General features: G+C 45.5%; 1 protein-coding gene across 10 annotated transcripts in view; it reads right to left on the bottom strand.

Annotated features, from left to right (window-relative positions):
* The window catches only part of IRAG1 (inositol 1,4,5-triphosphate receptor associated 1), a 190,152-nt gene that overhangs the window by 109,748 nt on the left and 59,684 nt on the right, over positions 1-20,720 (bottom strand). For 8 of the 10 annotated variants that reach the window (XM_075927919.1, XM_075927925.1, XM_075927924.1 and 5 more), the window contains one exon: positions 890-991. The exons of the other annotated variants lie outside the window; for them this stretch is intronic. The gene's annotated coding sequence lies outside the window, so the exon portion shown is untranslated. The remainder of the gene's footprint in view (positions 1-889; positions 992-20,720) is intronic. 10 annotated transcript variants of the gene reach the window in all.

The raw sequence follows: 20,720 nt of genomic DNA, 5'->3' as shown, positions 1-20,720 counted from the left end.
CCCCTACCAACACAAGTAGAGGGGAGAACCCAGCCCACAGACACAGGAAAAAATCTAAGTTAAGTATCAGAAACCTCTTAATAAACACATAGAATAAAATAAGCTTCCAAGGGATACTGTGGAATAACCATCACAGGAGATATCCAAAGCTGGACAAGGCAACCATTGACAATTTAAGAACAACAAAATTAGTGCTGCCATGTTTCATGAGGGTGCATTATGGGTCTTATCAAACATCCATTTAAGTCAGTGGAAGTATCTCCATCAACAGGCATTGGATCAGACTCTATATGACCTTCTTCCATCCCAAAGGATTCTGACATTATGTTACTATTGCTATTTTTATTAAAGCAAATAACCCAGAAAACCATTTCAAAACCAAGCATGGAGTAAGAGCAACAGCTTCAAAATCATTTGTAAATAAAAACCTCTAAACATGATTTTTTTTTAATTCAAATGCCACAAGTGGAAAAGGATGGAGAAGTAGAGCATCAGTTCAGTTGAACCACTTCGTGGACTACAAGAGAAAAGATTTAGTTGTTTTAAACAAGGTAAATATGCTATCCACCATATTCGACTTATTCTCACACTGAGTGACATGCAGTATAAATATGTTTTGTTTAGTACTTGTCTGTTGTACACCATCTGCTTAAAATAGTTAGACAAAAATGGATCCCCTTAGGGTTTAAATTTGTTGTCAGAAATAGATCAGTGGATACAGGGAACTTTCTTCTATCACTGGGTAGCTTAGAACAGCCTCCAGGAAATGATATAGGAGCTGTATTCCAAAAAAGGAAAAAGTATTCAGAAATGTTTGGCTTTCAATCTGTTCCCTCTGCAACCTATTTCATCACAGTAGAGAAAAGCAGAGTATAATCTGTAAACTTACCCTCTCTTTCTGAGTCACAGCTGAAACTGTGTTAGCAAGGATTTAGGATAAAGATGCTTTATTCCATGTCCACTGCTAGTCTGACAGGCGACCTCAAATGCTCTGTCCAATCACAGCAAATAGATAAGAAAAAGAGCAAAAATATATACAAAAAGTTTAGTAATTTTTTACTTAAGATTTCTTGGTTTATAGACTGTCCCCAGTCAAGGCAAGCAACTTTCAACAGCAGCAGTGGGAGTTCCACGTTCTCAAACATTAGTGGCGGGCCATGCTAGCTGACCAGAGCTCAAGCTGCAGGTCTATAAAATTGCATTGTAGGCATTCAGACTAGGGAGCCTCAGTCCAGTCAGTGGACAAGGGCTACCCATGAATGTTTTATTGCAATGTAGACGTACCCTGAGTGTTAAGAAGTTTAAGGACAAAGGACCCAATTCACAAATGTGCAGCACCCAATGCATTCTTTTAAATGACTGCAAAGTGAATGCAAAATGTTCCTGTACTGGAGCCTGAATGTCTATACTGAAATTTGACAGCCCTATGGTCTGAGCCCTGAAAACCCACATCAGCTGACATGGACCAATGTAGACTCACCCTAAGACTGCTTATAGCTCTATTTCATTCAGTAAAAATTAATGCAAGACAGAAATACAATTTTCCTGCCAATTCATTTGTACTGAATGATATGCCTTTCAGTCACAAATCACTATGAATTATAGTAATTACTCCACTAAGAAAAAGTGCAATTTGTTAACATTTGCTAGCAAGTTTAACATTTCTATAGCTATTGAGTTAGGTATACAGAGAAAGGTCCTGAACACTGGTATCTTATTTACTGCATTTGAATTTTTAAAAAACTGTCAAGTTAATTTTTCTCTTGAAACAATGCTTAAATTTGTAAACTATTTTAAAACTGCTTTAGCCATCATTTATCTGCATAGATAATTTACAACTTCATAGACACTATATAAGACAAATGTGTTCTGCAATAAAGTTTCATGGACCAAATTCTGCTCTCATTAACATCTATTCAACCCATTAATATTCTACTTTTGGGTAGGACTGAAAAGTTTTCTAGGCAATTACAGTGTTATTCCTCTTCACAAGATATTGAACAATACTGTTCTAGGCTAGGCAGACTGTCTGCAGCTAGGATGTTAATTTAAGATTTATTCCCTATCACATATAGGATTAAATCCTGCAAAGTCTGAGAGCACTCTCATTGGTTTGTATGATAGTTGATGGTATCCATCACACTGCAGAATTGAACTTCATATGCATATAAAGTTCAAATAATTGGGCCATGATAATATTTAACATGAATAACTTCTGCATATGTCTCTTTCTCTCATCAGAGTGACATCATCATGTCACTCTACATCACCATGTCCCCAACTCCAAGCCCACAGCCCCCAAATGGTCTCGCACCATGCCATCAGTGCTGCCGGCAGGCTTCCACGCTGTCCGGCCTCTTTGCCTACAGCCCTACCGGCTACAGCCCCTCCACGCACCACCCCTAGCCGCCTCACTCACCCTGCTCAAACACTGCCCTGCCAGTGCCATCTGCTGCCTCTCGCCACACTACCAGTGCCACCAGCAGGCTTCCTTGCTAACTGTCCTCCATGAAATGGAGGGAGGGTTGGCAGTTCCATCCCCATGGGCCCTCTGGAGCCCCGCCTCCAGCCTGTAGCCCACGTGGCTACTGTACTGCTTTGTTCTGTATGGCCTAGGCCTATCCCCAGTGTTTGGGGGCCCCACTGCAGGTCTCTCCCTGAGTGAGTGACTCCGGCATGAGCCGGTGACTCGAGGCCAGGCCCCTGGCTCAGGCACGCCCTCCAGGGCTTGCAGTGAGCTGAGCAGGTCTTGCACCCCAGTCACTGCCCCAGCTCTCTGGAGTGGCTGCTCTGCTCTCCGGGTTTCCTGGGCTCGCCACAGAGCAAAGCTGCCCCAATAGGCCCATTCAAAAAGGCTGGGCGAGGGGCGGGCTGTTGCTCCTGCTACAGTGGCTGGGGCTCTGCTACCCAGCCTGATGGTGTTCCTTGAGGGGGAGAGGCAAGCAGCTTGATGAATTCATGGGAGGGGGCAGGGTGTGTGTAGGGAGGGAGGGGAAGAGGGATATGTGGGGATGAGGATGTGGGGATGGGCAGTGCAATAAGGGCACATGGGGAGTGAGGGAGATATAGGAATAGAGGCAGGGGGATGGGCAGTGTGGAGGGGGAGGGGCTAGGGAAGGATGGGGGTGTAGGAATGGAGGTTGGAGGTGGGGGTAGGGATGGAAGGAGGGGGGTGGGTTCTGGGCCATGGAGCTCCGGGATAAGGACTAGCGAAAGTGGCCAGTCAGAGGGGGATTGGCGAGCATAGTGAGCAGGGGGAGCAGCCCCCTAGTTGACTTAACTTATGAGTCCTTTTCTATTCTCGTACCTCATTATTCCTCACAAAGACAGGGAGGTAAAAATCTAAAAAGAACCAAAAGAAGGAGACTGACTAAGCAATAGCACGCATGTGGCAAAAAAGAGAGTTCCTAGCCTCTACAGGCTTTTCAATTCCCATGTAATCTGAGGGCTATGAAACCTTTCTTAAGATCATAAGGATTGCATATGGGTACCTGTCCCCTCTCCTCCCATCATGTATGTCAGTTTACACAAACACAGAAGAGGAAATGACTCTTGTCCACTTTGTATTTTCTTCATGGCCCAAGAATATCTAAAACTCAATACTATTTAATAAAAGGTTCAAGTCTTGAAGGTACAGAGAGGCTCACAGCTGGAACAGTTATTTTGTTCACCAGGCTGTGTACAAATCAAAATATACAACTGTCTTGTTACTGAACAGAGAAAAAGAAAACTTGAAGTATTCTGATTCTCCAAAGCATCTAGAAATATCATTCTTTGGAAGTTGTACTTTCAAGAATTAGGTCAGAGCGGCCTGCACTAGTGTGAAGTATTTGTAGATATGGTGGATTGCTTGGAGGATTATATTATAGGCATTAGTACTTACAAAATTAGTCCTGATGAAAAGTTCTACATTCAATGTGTTACAAAATGGATTTCTTAATTTTTCTATCAAGTAATTACAACAGACTGTAAGTTTAATGTTCTCAAAATGATTCTCCAATCTACCTCCAATCTGATCTGCAGGGAATAACTACACCTACCATACCCCTTAGTCTGTTCTGAAATTGCCAACAATAATACCGAATAGCACCAAATACTGTGATTTTGTTCTGATGTGTATAGAAATAGTTACTAGATTAGGAGCTAAGCACTTGGCCATTTAGGCTGGAATTTTCATAACTGCCTAAGGATGCTAGGCACCCAGCTTCCCATTGAATTTCAGTAACTCAGACTCATTCTGCAGCAATGTTAAATGACCCAAATTCAATGAGAGTTAGGCATAGCATATACCTACTTAGGCACCTATAAAAATTGCAACCTTATATTTGCCCTTATCTAATGTTCCATATTGATTCTACTACACACAAAAGTAGTATTAACACAGACCCATCATATGGGGTTGTGGCTGATTAATGAATAGCAATTGTTAATCACTTCAGAATAGAAATTCTCTATAAAAAAATTGTTGGCCAGGTTCAACTCCATTTTAACACCAGTATATCAGAAGAAAACTAGATGAAAAATGTTTATACATAAGTAGAAGTGACATTAAAATTTAGGTTGTTCATTCAAGTAGCACTAAATCAGTTTGGAACCTGGTCTATAGTCTCTTCCATTAGATCTCATTTTGCTGCGACCAACAGGATTAGTAATGGTGGTGAATAATCTTAGAATTTTAGAACAATGTTCTCAGGAAAATAGATGCAGTTTTAATTTAAGGAAAGAATGTCTAAGTCTATGTGCAAAGATGTCCTTGGAAGATTTCAGTATGCCTCTGCTTTGGGTGGTAAGGAGTTAATATTGCATGACTTGACCTTTAATGAATGAGTCAGAAATCCTGGAACCAAAGTTTTCCATTTTCTGTGTTTGTATTTTATTTAGCTATACAAAGAATTTGAAAGAGATTAGGTTACTATTAATGTCAAGAGCATATTCCTCTACTAATGACTATAGGAATTTCGGGTATGATTTTGCATAAATCATTTTGATAGCAGTTTGCTACATTTCTATTAATTCTGCCTAGTCTTTTTGACTAATCAGTTGACAACAAAGAGCTAGCAAGGTATTTTATCATTAAGAACTGACATGTCCAAACACTGGACCAAATTTTGAGATCCTTATTCAAGGTATGATCATACTCATATGGGGAGAAACTGGCCTAAAGGGAATTACAAGAAGGGAAATGTTTGCAAGGTTCTTCTTGCAGAGACTTCTTAATCATTCTAAAATCAGGGAGTTTAGGGTCTTGTCTCCTGCTTATCATGGGCTCAACAATAAATACAGTAGATTCTGGGTATTAGAAGGAGACTGGTGTCTTCACAATGACTGTGGATCCCCAGTGACTGCTTCTTTCTGCCCATATTCACAGGACTGCTAAACTGGCAGCCATCCAAAGGACTTTAAGGCAGGATACCGTCAATAGATGGTTGCTCTGGAACTAACATAGCAACAAGCTCCACTCGGCAAGACAGGGGACACACTTTTACACCCTCTCCAATGCCCTCCAAAGACCGCTGCAGATTGTTTATCCTAACAGTCTAAGGAAACAGAAGGGGAAGGTATATTGTCATGGAGCCAAGTAAGAAGAAAGTGATCATGCATAAGGAGATCCCCATTTAGATTTGGGGGCAAAACTCTTAATTATTACTTCGACATTACTCAAGCAAACTCATATTAGCTTCAGTGGAAGTTTGCCTAAGAATTGACCGAGTCAATTAAAGACATCAAGATTTGGGCACTCTAGATGTAACGTTTACAACATGAACAATTGTACTTTCTTTCTTACAGCCACCACAATAGACTTGTGTCACATGTGAGCAAAAGATCATGCAAGTACTTCCACTGCAGGATTAGGATCTTAGATTGCTGCTATGTCATAGCCTAATAGAGCATGCAGTCAGGAAGCTCTTTCAGATATTAATGCAGATTTTTTCTCCTTTTAATTTCAACCTTTCCAAGTCATATGTCATCGGTTCGTCTTCCTGCTTCATGTGTTACACCCTATGTAGATGTTGCGTGCTCATATGCGCTTTTATCATTATGTGACCATTAATTCATTTATGCTTGACTCATCTTTTATTTCCCTTGTCTTTTCCCTGCAAATATTAATGGATTTTTTTTTAATTCTTCTTTGATCTGGTAGCATTCCAGTCCTAAGAAACAGACCTTGGACAAACAGTGTCATCAAGTGCCATTTAGGAGAGAGGCTTATGAGGAATCTAGATCTAAGAGTGATCATAAGAAAACATCCCCACTAGAAAGATATTGTCTTGCAGCAAATGCAGCTCATCTGTGTGCATGTTGAAAAAATAGAGACCCTTGCAAAGGACCAATAAGTAAAGAGATATTGGTTCCTCCCTTTTTCTAGGTAGCATATTTTGTACAGAGATACAAGGTAGGAGACATAATATCTTTTATTGAAGCAGTGTCTGTGGGTGAACTGTAGAAACTTCATGAACATAAAAGCTTTTCTCTTTCACCAACAAATTTGATACAATAACAGATATTACCTCACCGACCTTATGTCACTAATGTTCCAGGACCAACAGAGCTACAACAACATTGCAAACATAGTTTGTATAGAAACCGGCTAATTTAGGTAGAAGGCCAGTTCAGTCTTTGCTCCTTCGACAAATCGAGAATAATCACAAAATGCAAAATAAAAAACAAATATTCTTAATGCTCTCAAAAATTAAACAGATTTCTTCCATGTTACATATCTGTCTGGTATGGATGACCTTGAGCTGAACTCCCCCATCCCTCCAGAAGTCTTTAGAAGTCTGGATGTCTTTATGAGAAGAGAACCTATTAATTCGAGTACAATTAAGAAATGCTTCAGTATGATGCTGAATTATGACAGAAGAATTCAATGGATAGAAAACTGCTTGTGAAAATGCATGTACCCACTTATATGCTTTGAAAAGAATTTCAATAGGTGCCCAATAGTTCAGTTCACTACTGTTTTCCAAAGTGGACTGATAATACATGTCATTATAACAGTGTTGGCACCTGTGTTCCCTCTAATGCAAGAGGCAGATGCCAACCCGGCAGCACAGCTTCACATAATCAGCCCCTGCCCCGTGCACTGAGTCCTGAGCCCCTGACGGGGCAGGGCTGATTAATCACCTGTGAAGCTGTGCTGCCAGGTTGGCACCTGCCTCTTGCAAGTGTACCATCCCCCTGAGCCAATGTACTCTTGGTGGGTTTTCAGTCACTCAGGCCTCTACACATCAGGCCTCTACTCCCTTCAAGGGTATATGGCCCATGTTCTTTCTTAGCCCTGGTATAGTGCAAAAGCTCCTGCTTGAATCTATGGTTCAGTAGCTTCTTCCATGAGTCTTTGCCTTCATCAACCATGCAGGCGTTGCCCTGGGCTCAGTCTAAACAGAGCAGTAGGGCCCATCTTGGTATCTTGTACAGTCTGGCCAAGTTCTGTGCTCAGTAATCCCCTGGGCTCAGTCTTCCCACACTGAACTTTTCAAGGACCTGCTTCTCATCCTACCAGCCAGGCACCAAGTCTTTAGTTCTCAAGTCCCATGCAGCAACTAACTACTGCTTTATTCTGCAGCTCCTGTTATATGGCCTTCCTGGGTCCCAACTGGCTGCTTCCCCTGCAGAAACTCTAACCCAGTGCTTCTTAAACTTTTTAACACTGAGGAACACCAAATAGTAATTTTTTTATGAGGAACACCAAGGATTTTTTGTTGAGAAAAAGAAAAAGAATGGGGGGGGGGGGGGGGAGGGGAGAGGTTTGGAGGAAAGTTATTGAGAAAAAAAAACAAACAAAAAAGGTCGCCTGCCCCTTTAAGGGCAGCCATTTTTTATTCTGTTGTTCTCCAAGGCACACTTCCGACTGCCTCACAGCACACCGGTGTACCACGGTGCACAGTTTAAGAAACACTGCTCTAGCCTGCTTGGAGGCCTCTATGCTCCTCCTTTACTACAATCGGTGTGCCAGAACCCTGTGGTCTCCAGCAGGGGGTCTTTGGGACTAGTTCACCCCATCACAATCACTTTAAAATATCATGAACAAACACCTCTTAGCATCAACATCATTGTGTTCTAATGCAAAGATTTTGTATACATACTCGTGCTATCTTCAAGCAAGCATGAGTATAAACAGTAGTGTAGCTATGGTAATATGGATAGTGAAAGCAGAGGCATTGCCAAGCTGTCTGAAACTCGTGGGTATATGTTCAGTTTCACTAAGCAGTGCCTCTGCTTCTGGTAACTGTGCTTACACGGTTATTTATTCTTGTGTTAGATTTATGAGTGCTGGCATGATTAGTTGTTCACGAACATCAAAATCACATCCTTAGCTCATAGGGCTGATGTAGCCTTAGTCTGTAAGATCACTGGAATAAGGGCTATGTTTTTATTATGTATTTATATGTGCCAAGCACAATGGAGCCCTGATCTATGACTAAGCCCCTGCATTTTACTATAAGATACTCCATAGAATCCTAGAATCCTAGGACTGGAAGAGTCTTCAGGAGGTCATTGAGTCCAACCCCCTGCTCAAGGCAGGCCAAATCCCAAATAAATCAACCAAGCCTAGGACTTTGTCAAGCTGGGACTTAAAAACCTCTAGGGATGGAGATTCCACCACCTCCCTAGGTAACCCATTCCAGTGCTTCGCTACCCTTCTAGTGAAATAGTTTTTCCTAATATCCAATCTAGACGTCCCCCACTATAATTTGAGACCATTGCTCCTTTTTCTGCAATCTGTCACTACTAAAAACAGCCTCTCTCCATCTTCTTTCGAACTTCCCTTCAGGAAGTTGAAGGCTGCTCTCAAATCCTCCCTCACTCTTCTCTTTTGCAGACTAAATGTAAGGGGACTGTTAGCCCCTTACTAAAACTCTGTGGGAGTTTTTGGTTCTCCAGCTCCCAGAATCAAAGGGGAAGGGTCCATGAGAAATCAGGGCCCTGAGACTGACAGACCCCAAAGACAATGGAAAGCAGCCAACACTCCAGCTCAGCCTGATTGATAGGTTGGACAGGCCAGTGAGGAAAGTAAGAGGCCAGGCCCCATCCTCCCTGTAAGCTTGGATTTTTCTGGGTCTCTCTGGGCAAGGAAAGAGCTGCGAGACAGCTAAAAGGAGTGCAAGCTGTGCTAAGGGGCAGTCCTGCAGCAACAGAGGCAGGCACACACAGTCCAAGGAGCGCTGACCCTGTGTTGAGCAGCAGACTGGCAGTGCTTAGAGAGCTAAAAGGGACAGAGAAGCAACGCAAGGAGCTAGAGACTGGCAAAGCGTCACAGCCTGCAGATGGGTGTGGTGAGCAGCTGGGACCAGCAAAGTGGGGGGAGAGGCTCTGGGCAGGGAGATATCACCAGCCAAGAGGCCCAGCAGGACAGACTGCGAGAGGGGTCTGGCTACCTAGAGCTTGAGGCTGTGTGGTAACTGCCAGAGCAAGCGTGTCCAGCCTGCAGCCCCCTGCAGCACATCCAGGCCCTCTAAGGGGCCTATAAGGAAGAGAGTGTGAACTGTCCTTACACTCTGCAGACTGCTGTTTGTGATGTCCCCATGCCACAGAGCAGGACTGTGTGTTCTCATTTAACCTTTCTCATTTTCTCTTATTCTTTTCTCTCTAATCAGCTGATGTTTAATAAATTGTATTTACTTTGAACTTTATGGAATGATCACTGGACCAAGAAAGCATGCAGTGTGACGAGAGCACCCCGGAGTGGGAACACGCTAGCCCCTACCCCAAGTGACTACAATGTCGGGGATTAAGCCCCAGGATACCTGGGCCCAACCTTCTTGGGGTTTCAAGAGCTCTGCTACTCAGGAGAGTGGAGGGGGAGCCCTCAGGATCAGGGAGGCCATGGAGTAAAGGAAGTAGGAGTGGGGACTCATATCCTTTCATTGGTCCATTTCACCCGGGTGGTATAGAACTCAAGAAAGTTCCCCACAATAGCGGGACCATTCCACCGCTTACATAAATAAGCTCAAATCCCTCAGCCTCTTCTTGTAGGTCATGTGCTCCAGCCCCCTAATCATTTTGGTTGCTGTCTGCTGGACCCTCAGCCAGTGGGGGGCCCAGAACTGGACGCAATACTCCAGATGTGGCCTCACAACAGCTGAATAAAGGGGAATAATCACTTCTATAGATTTGCCAGCAATGCTTCTCCAAAAGCACCCTATTATTCCATTAGCCTTCTTGGCTACAAGGGCACACTGTTGACTCAAATCCAGCTTCTCATCCACTGTAATCCCCAGGTCCTTTTCTGCCAAACTGGTGCTTAGCCAGTCGGTCCCCAATCTGTTTCAATGCTTGGGATTCTTCCTTCCTAAGTGCAGGACTCTTGTTGAACCTCATCAGATTTCTTTTGGCCCAATCCTCCAATTTGTCTAGGTCACTCTGGACCCTCTCCCTGCCCTCCAGCATATCTACCTCTCCCCCTAGTTTAGTGTCATCCACAAATTTGCTGAGGGGGCAATCCATCCCCTCATCCAGGTCATTAACAAAGATGTTGAACAAAACCGGCCCTAGAACCGATCCTGAGGGCACTCCTCTAGAAACCGACCGCCAACCTGACCGTTGATCACTACCCATTGGGCCTGAAAATCTAGCCAGTTTTCTATCCACCTTAGAGTCCATTCATCCAATTCATGCTTCCTTAACTTGCTGGCAAGAATATTGTGGGAGACTGTATCAAAAGCTTTGCTAAAGTCAAGGTACATACATCCACTGACTTCTCCATGTCTCCAGAGTCATTACCTCATCGTAGAAGCTAATCAGGTTTGTCAGGCATGACTTGCCCTTGGTGAATCCAAGCTGATTATTCCTGATTTCCTTCCCCTCTTCCAAATGCCTCAAAATGGTTTCCTTGGGGATCCCTTCCATGATTTTTCCAAGGACTGAGGTAATGCTGACAAGTCTATAGTTCCCTGGATTGTCCTTCTTCCCTTTCATAAAGATGATGGTGTGATGGGGTGGAGCAACCCCGTCACCAGCCGCAGGCGGAAGGACTGTCCATGGCTGCAGGAGCCGCTGGGTCTGTGGCGGCAGCCCCGGGGAACCCACCTCTGGACTGCCCCCGAGACGGGCGGGGGCCGGGGAAGACTGTGACTGGCTGGCCCGAGGGTGGGGAAGATGGCGCGCAGCAGTGCTCGGAGATGACGCCAGCTGACGTCACCGACGCGACGGGCAAAATGGCCGCCGGGAACCCGGAAATGGGGAAAAACGGCCGAGGGGAGGATAAAAGGGGCCGGATGGGCCAGCAAGAGGGAGGAGGGAAGCAGGAGGGGAACGGAGGAGCAGGTACCGGGGCTGGGGAGGAACCAGCGGGCTGGGAGCCCGAGTTGCTTATGCCAGGGTGGAGCGGGGAGAGTTGAGCCCGCCACCGGCGGGGTCGTGAGGCCCAGGGAGGGTCACAAAGCCCGTGAGCAGGCGAGTTTAGGGGCAAGCCCCCGCCTGCTTCCACTGGAAGTCAAGCTCCTAGTGTTAGGGCCCTGGGCCGGGGTTCGGGAGCGAGGGAGGGCCCAGACCCCACCCCGCCGGCAGTGGTCGACGCCTTACCCCCAAAGCCTTCCTTGTTTTGTTTTTGTTGACAATACAGTTGGGACCAGCAGGTGGACCGTGACAGATGGGCACTAAATTTGCCTTTTTCCAATTGTCCAGGACCTCTCCTGATCTCCACAAATTTTCAAAGATAATAGCCACAGGCTCTGCAATGACATTTCCCAACTCCCTCAGTACCCTTGGATGCATTAAATCTGGACCCCTGGATTTTTGTATGTGTAACTTTTCTAAATAGTTCTTAACCTGTTCTTTCTCCACCGAGGGCTGCCCACCTCCTTCCCATACTGCATTGCCTAGTGAGTAGTCTGGGAGCTGACCTCGTCTGTGAAGACAGAGGCAAAAAAAGCTTCCCACATCATCTGTCACCTCATCCAGTAAAGGCCGCACACCCTCTCTGATCACCCTCTTATTGCTAACATGCCCATAGAAACCTTTCTTGTTATCCTTCACATCCCTTCCTAGTTGCAATTCCGATTGTGCTTTCGCCTTCCTGATAACTCCCCTACATTCTTGAGCAATATATTTATACTGCTCTCTAGTCATCTGTCCAAATTTTCACTTTTTGTAAGCTTCCTTTTTGTGTTTAAACTCGCCAAGGATTTCCCTCTAAGCTACACGGCTACCTCTCTATTACCAGTGTTTTCAACATTTTTCGTCTCTGACAGGAGAAACCTAGATGTTACTACTCTCAAAATTAGGCATAATTCAAATTACAGCTTTACTTTAGTCTAGGCTGTAGGCTGAGTTAGGAAAATCAGTGGACATGAGTTCTGAAATGGGTCTCTGACAAATTTCTTAGCAAAGGTAAAGGAGCAAATTGACATTTTCTTTGGGAAAAAATATCCCATGTCCTTTGATGTCAGTTCATTCCAAGTTGGTGAATCATTTAAAGTTATGCTACATGGAGCTATAATTTCAAATGTCTTATAAAAAAAGATCACATAAGCATCAGTTGAACTGGAAAACATATTATATAATTTGGAAAAAATATTAGCAAATACCTAATTTGACAACATTAAGTAAGTTGAAGACAACTAGGGCAGAACACAATTGTTTAGTGACCCAATAAGCTAAACACGGCTTGTTCTTATTCAAGCAAAGTCTACCACATGAAGAAATAGATGGAACAAAATTTCTTTCTGACCTTATTTTAAAATAGTGATTCCAAAGAATATATCCTCTTGATTAAAACAACCATAAACAGGCTACTTTGGGATGGTAAGAGGTGTTCGCAGTCTTTTAGGCAACACAGATTACATTAAATTCTCCAGCTCATCTAAGCAAGTGGCAAATGTAGCCAGTTAAGTTTTGCATTGCCAGAATGCAAACACAGAGAAATGATTAGTAATGTGCAAAGAGATTACTCTCATGAGTCAGGTAGTTTTTGTTGAAAGATTTCAGAAAGCCTGTTGCAGCAAACAAAATCAACTACTTCATGACCTAACTGGCAATCCAAAGTGAGGTTCCACTCCGAAAAGTGACTACATAAAAAAGCACCCTTACTCAGCATATCTGATCACTGTGGATATTCAGAGTGATCTGCTTGCTTTAGTGATGATTTATATTACTGTGTTTTATTTTTTTTAGCATGGCAGAGTCAACGGAGGGAAGAAGGAGAGAACTGGTTTCTTGCCATGCTTCTGAATCCCAGTGAATGTTGCTTTACACTAAAAATAGCATTTTCTCTAGCAATCTGCTTGCAGTTAGGATTCAGCACTAATATATTACTTTATTGAAAGTTAAAACTAATTTTTACTCCTGCTGCAGATGGCATTGGCTCTGCAGATCTATGTTCCGTTTGGAACATTGTGTTGTTGCATGAATCAGAAAAACCATAACTGTACTTCCAGGTCAAGTTTGCCGGGTTAGCAGTTTGAAGGAAAACCTGCACCATCTTTTTATTTGTAACTATGATCCAGAAGCCAGACTTAAAATAAACATGAAGCCCCATTGTACCATATTTCAGTCAGAGCAGGAAAACATTGCAAGCAAAGATCAACATTACTTTGCCATACAAACTTCTGGCTTCCTAAACAATTAACACTATCGCATCACCTTTGTGTGTGTGTATTATTATGGTAGGAGGAAGGATGCTCACTGTCCCCTCTGTTAATCCAAACAGGTCCTGACACAGGCATTGATTCATTGCACGATAGGTGCCAAAAGCACTGCTCCTTCTCCCATTAATGTCAACAGCAGAACCCTCATTAATTTCATTGAGCTAAATTGTTTGCAAAGTAGACTTTCTAAGCAAGTTTTTTGCTTGCAAAGCACAGAGACCCAATTGTTTCACAGGAGTTCCATTAATCCTAACTGTGAAAGCAAGACTCTCAAAAGCTTTAGTAATACTTCAGTCTCACCTAACTTCATTTCAATATTGGAAAGAAAGGATTCTTACATTAAAATGCTTCCCTTATTTTTTCCTAGTCAAATATTTTGTCTATGAAGGTCTATTGTGAGGCGGCAGATCCTTTATTATGTACTAACTGAACCTTTTCATGCTGCTGTCCACATCTTTACATCCTGTTATTTCCAGTGCATAAAACTTTTAACCATTTGATTCAGAAAGACTCTTCAATGTGTTGAATCTGTTTGAGACCTCAATCAAAGAGGACAGAGTTGAGACCATAATAGGAAGTCATGCAACTCTTTGTAGTTTATCCCTTTGAAATAATTGGAGATAACTTTTTTACTTGGATTTAAAAACAAAAGATCTTCTCTGCCATCTATGGGCAGGAAGGCCATCCCATTTCTTCTGTGTCTTGCCAAGAAATTCAACAGGAATCTCACTGGTCAAGATAGCAATGATTTGGCTGCCTCTCAAATGAGCCTGCGTATTAGCTGAGATTGTGATGAATGCCTCATAGCACAGTTTATATTTAAAGAATTTTTCTCAACAGAGGCAATGATGCAATTTCAAGGTAAACCACTCAAGAGTATTTGATTTGAAAAACAAGGTCCAAAACTGTGCTACTGCGCCCAGGATAAAATAGGTAAAATCAATCATCCTAATTGAATACATCTTCTAAACCTGTTATACTAATAACAAAATCACTTTTCCATGAAAGATCTGACAACAGATGCTCCATTCCCCCAGCACACAGTTGCAAACTTCAAGGCACTTTCTTGCGCAAAAAGATATGCAAATGAGGCATGACAATGAATATTGCCACATCTCATTTGCATACCTAATGAGCTTCCATTTTGCACAAGGGGCTTTTGTGCAAGAAGGAGCTGTGTACACTCCCCTTTTGTGCAGGAGCCATTCTGCAACTTATTTTCCTTGCGCAAAAATGGTGGCTCATTAGGTATGCAAATAAGACACTGCTATATTCACCCTCATGCCTCATTTGCATATCTTCTTATGCAAGAATGCACAGTGTAGATGTAGTCCAAAAGGATGACTCCACAAAAGACCAGAATACTGGTGCAAACCCCAATGTGATCCAGGAAAATGGTCATGTGTGCCCATTACTTGAGATTCAGAAGGTAAGTAAGCCCACCAACACAGAGGGAGGCTTTCTTGTCTAGTTTTAAGATATGCACTGGGGGAGCTATATCAGTGCCTGAAAACTAGAAAAAAATCCAATTCTAAGGCATATAGGGCCTTAACTGAAAACAGGGAAGTCACAGGGATGTTGGCTATAATTCAAATGCCTAACAGAATGGGTAGTTATTATGATAATACAACTCTCCTATTATAAAGTAAGAGGCTCTAAATCAAGCAGCCTTACCTAAGATGGAGGGCTGCCTACTGTTTCCACAGCCACCCTCAAAAGATGGGGGGGAGAAAAGGAAGTAGTATGGGACTGGGGAGGGACAACCACAACAAGCCACCTTACAAAGGAAGTAATTTCCCATATTTGCATTTGGTTAAGGTTGGCAAGCAGGCAACACTGATTCAGGGAAAAGTAATCAAACTCTCTTTAATACAAGTGAAGATTGGTAGGTCTGCAAGAGGGGGAAATCAGCACATTGTAAGTTGAGAAAATCAGGAAGAAAATTGGTTTTCTGGCCAGCAGAAAAGCCAGGACAAATAGAAAATGCGGCTGAGTGGTTAATAATTCACTTTTCACCGTTAGTAACAAAAACATCTTACATTAAATACACTCAGGAAAGGAAAAGAGGCCTCCCAATTCCACATTTTCTGAGAGCTCTGCTCTTATGGCTTCACCAGGATTCGTACAACAATGAAGACAAGAAAAAGTATCTTTTCTCCTTAGCATTACAATACAAAAATTAAATCTCCAGATTTTCTCTCCCATGAAATCAATATCCTTCCCTCATATCCCAGGACCAGGACAATGACAATCATCTGGTTCAATGTTTTATTTTGTAGGCAACTTTGGAAGATTAAGAACCTCTTATGGATCAGCCTCCCCATTCAGTAGCCCAGTTCTCCTACACTGCTTGGCCCTAAAAGTATGTAAAGATGAGGACTCCACAAAGAACTCCATATAATACTGGTGGTCCTGAGACCACAGTCTGAGAGCCACAGATCTAATGTAAGCATATACACAAAGGTCAATATTTTTTAAATTGAGTACTTTAAGTTAAGCTCCTAAAACCATTTTTAGGTACCTAAACAAATGTTTCCTGATTTTTAAAATCAATTAAATTTGAGAGTGCTCAGCATTTCTTTAAAAAAAATCAAGCCATTTTATTTAGGTGTCTAAATATGGATTTAGGAGCCTATGTTTTTTACACGCTAGTTTGGAAGTTTTGTTCTGAAAGCCTGAGATTTTGGGTAAATGGAACGGGGATAAAAATGAGTAAGGAAGACTTTTGCTCTTCTTTATGAAGCAGATAACTAAGAAACTCAACAAGTTTTTGTGAACAGATGGTTTGTTAACTTACTCCCTGTGTTGCCCAAAAGATTGTCCTCCAAAAATAGAACCAAGGCGGATGGCAGTGAGATAAAAATCCATGCAGAGTAAGAAAAAGGAAACTGCAGATTGAATGGCTTTATGTACAGTGAAAAATCTTCCTTCTTTATTTTTCTCTTTAATTTGATTGGGCCTAGATTGTTATTTTGAAGCAGCGTGAGTGTGGATGCTCAGCTGCTGCTATTTTGAAACAATTGGCCTCCAGAGGCCTCTCATAGCTGCACTTGTGGCTGCTCTGGCCACATACCTGACAATTCTGATGCTCCTTTTCTCCTGCAGAGCTTAAAGCTGCAGACAGAATGGAAAGGCCTTGTGGCACCAGAACAGCCTTGCTAGCCCCAGGCTACACAGCGCCCTTCGTGAGAGCCATGGCCGACTCCAGCACTTACTCTGCCATGGTTGCCATCACTCCCACTGCTAGCTGTCTGTCTATCTAGACTATATATATACACACACACATACTATAGATATACTATATAAAGAGTATATCTTTTAGAGAGACATCCAAATTTGACTTAAAAATTGTCATTGATGGAGAATTGAGCACGACTCTCACTATTAACAATTTACACCTTATTTTTAGTCTGAATATTGATAAATTAAATGTTGTCAAAATACGTACTTGCTTACTTTAAAATGCTAGAAATTATGGGTGAACTAGATAGTGCAGCATTAAATGAGGTTTTGATATAATAGGCATCATGGAAACTAGATGGAATGAGAATAGTCAATGGGACATGGTAATAGCAAGTTGCCCAATATACAGTAAGAAGTGCTGGTGGATGAGTTGCACTATATGTGAAAGAAAGCACAAAGTCAAATAAAAAAAAAATCTTAATGAATCAAGCTGTACCATAGAATCAAGAATACAGCAATAGGTCAACCAATTGGCAATGCAAAGACAAAAGAACTGAAGGCCAGGATTCCCTAGGATGCTTACATGAAAGGGAAAGGAGTCCAGGAGACCTGGCAATACTTTAAAGAAGCCTTATTGAAGGCACAGGGACAAACCATCCCGATGCGTAGTAAGAAAAGTAAATATGGTAGGCAACTAAATTGGCTTACCGGGGACATCCTGGTGAGCTTAAACACAAAAAGGAAACTTACAAGAAGTGGAAACTTGGACAGATGACCAGGGAGGAGTATAAATATATTGCTCAAGAATGCAGGGGAGTTATCAGGAAGGCGAAAGTGCAATTGGAATTACATCTAGTAAAGGATGTGAAGGGTAACAAGAAAGCTTTATACAGGCATGTTAGCAATAAGAGGGTGATCAGAGAGGGAGGTAACTGGACAAGGGAGGTAACCTAGTGACAGATGATGTGGGAAAAGCTGAAGTACTCAATGCTTTCTTTGCCTCTATCTTCACAGTCAAACTGGCTAGATTTTCAGGCCCAATGGGTAGTGATCAACAGTCAGGTTGGCAGTCGGTTTCTAGAGGAGTGCCCTCAGGATCGGTTCTAGGGCCGGTTTTGTTCAACATCTTCGTTAATCACCTCGGTGAGGGGATGGATTGCCCCCTCAGCAAATTTGTGGATGACACTAAGCTAGGGGGAGAGGTAGATATGCTGGAGGGCAGGGAGGGGGTCCAGAGTGACCTAGACAAATTGGAGGATTGGGCCAAAAGAAATCTGATGAGGTTCAACAAGGACAAGTGCAGAATCCTGCACTTGGGACGGAATAATCCCAATCCTGAGGTCTCCTCCAGCCCTAGGATTCTATGAAAATCTGAGAGGCCACAAAGATGAAATAGGGTACGTCTACACTACAGCGCTAATTCGAACTAAGCTAATTCGAACTAGCGCATCTAGAACTAAAAACTAGTTCGAATTAGCGTTTTGCTAATTCGAACTAGCGCGTCCACACTGATTGGACGCAGGGGGGCATTTAAGGGCAGCTGAAACCGGTTCTGGCAGGGCATCAGGTCAGTAGTTGCTTTGTGTGGCTGCTGTCTGAGGCTATCTGAGGCTCGAGCTTAAAGGGACCCCCCTGGACAGCCGGTTCTCAGCTTTTCCTGCTTGCTTGCCAACCTCGCCGAGGGGCAGCAAAGCGTTGGTCTCTGTGCCCGTCTGTGTCGGTGCTTCCCTTCGGGGGGGCCGCTGCAGGTGGCAACATGGAGCCACGGCTCGCCCTGCACCTTCTGGTGCACGTTCTGGACTTGCTGCTGCAAGCCTGCCAGCAATGGCTCGAGGCTGCCTGGCACCACCTGGTGAACGTCAGCCCCCTGCCTCTCCGCCTGGCCGCCCTGGGGGCCGTGGAGGAGCCGCGGCGGCGCCCCAGCACTGGCGTGCCCCGCCGCGTCTGGCGTCTGGACACCAGCACCGACTGGTGGGACCGCATCGTCCTGGAGCGCTGGGAGGACCGACAGTGGACCCAGAACTTCAGGATGAGGAGGGACACCTTCCTGGAGCTCTGCGAGTGGCTCGCCCCTGCCCTGCAAAGAAGGGACACTCGCATGAGACCCGCCATCCCCCTCCAGAAGCGGGTGGCCATCGCCCTCTGGAAGCTCTCCACGCTGGACAGCTACCGATCCATCGGGAACCAGTTCGGCATGGGGAGATCCACCGTCGGAGCGGTGCTCATGCAGGTATGGCACTCGTCGGCCACCGAGCCGGGGGGGAGGGGAGCTGCAAGGAGGGGATGGGCCGCCCCAGGGACAAAGGGAGGGCGGGAGGAGGCGAAAGCACCCCGCACCGGAGGGGTCGGGCTGTCCCGGCCGTACTACACGCTGCCAGGGGGGTTGCTTCCGGGAGTGGGGCGCGGGGCACTGCCAGGGCACGCACGCTCCCAGCCACCCGGGCGCCCCACTGATTGGCGCTTTGCTGTGTCTCTCTCCGCAGGTGGTCAAGGCCATCAACCGGGTGCTGCTCCGCAGGGTGGTCCGCCTCGCCGACCTGGACGCCGTCATCTGGGGCTTCGGCGCCCTCGGCTTCTCCAACTGCGGGGGGGCCATCGACGGGACGCACATCCCCATCCGTGCCCCGGAACACCAGGCGTCCCGGTACGTCAACAGAAAGGGGTACTTCTCCGTGATCCTGCAGGCCGTGTGTGACCACCGGGGCCAGTTCACGGACATTAATGTGGGCTGGTCCGGCAAAGCACACGACGCCCGGGTGTACCACAACTCCTCCGTGTGCCAGCGGCTGCAGGACGGGTCCTTCTTCCCCGACCACCACATCAGGGTCGGGGACGTGGACATGCCCGTGTGCCTGGTGGGGGATGCCGCCTACCCACTGCAGCCGTGGCTGATGAAGCCCTACACGGGGCACCTCAATCCCTCCCGCCAGGCCTTCAATGCCAGGCTGATCAAGGCCCGCATCGTGGTGGAGGGGGCCTTCGGGCGACTGAAAGCCCGCTTTCGATGCCTCCTCACCCGTCTGGACCTGGCCGAGCACAACATCCCTCTCGTGGTGGCGACATGTTGTGTGCTCCACAATTTGTGTGAGCGAAAGGGGGAGGTTTTCCTGCCAGCCTGGATGGCTGAGGCTGACCACATGGCTGGACACTACAGTCAGTCCCGCACCACCGCCATCCGGGAAGCCCAGCGGGGGGCCGTCCGGATCCGGGAAGCCCTGCGGGAGAGCTTCCTGGTGGAGGAGGAGGAGGACTGACCTCTCCCTGCATGCCCCACTGGGGCCTTCTTCCACCCTACCCCCCTTCCCCTTTCCCCTCTCTATCTACTGTAAAATAAAGACACCTGTTTTTGAAACAAAAACGTCTGTTTATTTAACATAACTGGGTGCGGGAAGGGAGGAATGAGGGTTGGAGAGGGGAGGGGGAAACCTGGGACGAGGGAGCTGGAAGGGGAGGGAAGGGAGGAAGGGAAAGGAAAGCTCAGGGGTGGGAGTCCGGCTGCCTCTCCCGTCTCGCCACACTGTGGGTCCGGGCGCGTCGGTGGGAAATGGTTGTGGAGGGGGGGCCAGGAGGGACAGGGGGTGTGGAGGAAGCAGGAGCGGAAGCAGGAGCGGGAGCAGGAGGGGGAGCAGGAGGAGTGGGGGGAGCAGGGGGAGCAGGGGGTGCAGCAGGAGGAGGAAATGGGAAGCGGTCGAGCAGGCTCTGGAGGTGGCCTCGCAGGGCACGGCCCTGCTCCTCCAGGGCCTCCAGACTCCTCTGGCGCAGCCTCAGGTCCTCCTGGACACAGTGGTCCTGGAGACGGAGCTGTTGATCCAGGAACCGGAGGTGCCGCCTCTGGTACTCCTCCTGGTTCCTGGCTGTCCTGCTTGCCCGGGCGCGGGTGGCTGCTGCAGGCGGGGTGGTGTGCCCTGCAGTCCCAGGTGCTGCGGCTGTGGTGCAACAAGACCAGCG

The sequence above is a fragment of the Pelodiscus sinensis genome, chromosome 4 (genome assembly GCF_049634645.1).
Source record: "Pelodiscus sinensis isolate JC-2024 chromosome 4, ASM4963464v1, whole genome shotgun sequence".
Taxonomy (NCBI): Eukaryota; Metazoa; Chordata; order Testudines; family Trionychidae; genus Pelodiscus; species Pelodiscus sinensis.
Note: the sequence above shows the minus strand (reverse complement) of the source record. Positions and strands in the feature narration are given on the sequence as shown.